Below are 660 nucleotides of genomic sequence, written 5' to 3'. Positions count from 1 at the left end.
CACACACACACACACACGCAGGGTTCGACCACTCTGTGTTGGATTAAAACAATCTGTGGTTAAACCCCGAGTGCCAGCAGAGAGAGACTGATGTTGCAGTCTGTTCCTGGGATTTGTTGGACCATCAACATAATATAGACATAAAATTAAAACAGAAGGCTGCAGAGCACAAATGATTCATCACAGATATTGTGCACTCTGTTCTTTCTAAATAAATAAAAGGTTAGCTGAATAATTCGGACGTTTTATTAGAATTGTTAGTTGGTAAAGAAGTGGTGTGTTGGATAAAAGACATTTGAGGTGGCTTTATAAACGATGGCAGTGGTAGAGTAATAACTCTTCTGCTGTTTACCTTTGCTACCATTAGTGTTGTATCAGCAGTCGGTAGCATCGTATCTGCTGGGTGATATTGCTGCTAACAGACAGCACTACCTGGACTTTAATTACATGCTCTATCTTCATTCCCCGATCACTGAAGAGGAGGAAAGGAAAACGTATGCTGCAAGAATAAAAATACACATTCAAAGAGCAGTAAGAGAAACTCAATTTACCCTCGGAGAGACTTTCATGGGTGCTTCTTCTGTGTTTTAATGTTTTATTTCACATGTTCATGGTGACTTACGATGCCAGAGGATCTCCAGTAACTCAATCGTATAATTA

General features: G+C 39.7%; 1 protein-coding gene across 1 annotated transcript in view; it reads left to right on the top strand.

The window, feature by feature from the left end:
* Positions 1-660, top strand: part of LOC118341556 (signal-induced proliferation-associated 1-like protein 3) — a gene marked incomplete at its 3' end in the record, with an annotated part of 58,934 nt that overhangs the window by 53,965 nt on the left and 4,309 nt on the right.

This window comes from Morone saxatilis, unplaced genomic scaffold, assembly GCF_004916995.1.
Source record: "Morone saxatilis isolate NCDOM2014 unplaced genomic scaffold, NCSU_SB_2.0 Contig8, whole genome shotgun sequence".
Classification (NCBI taxonomy): domain Eukaryota; kingdom Metazoa; phylum Chordata; class Actinopteri; family Moronidae; genus Morone; species Morone saxatilis.
The sequence above is the reverse complement of the archived record's forward strand: the minus strand, read 5'-3'. Positions and strand labels throughout refer to the sequence as shown.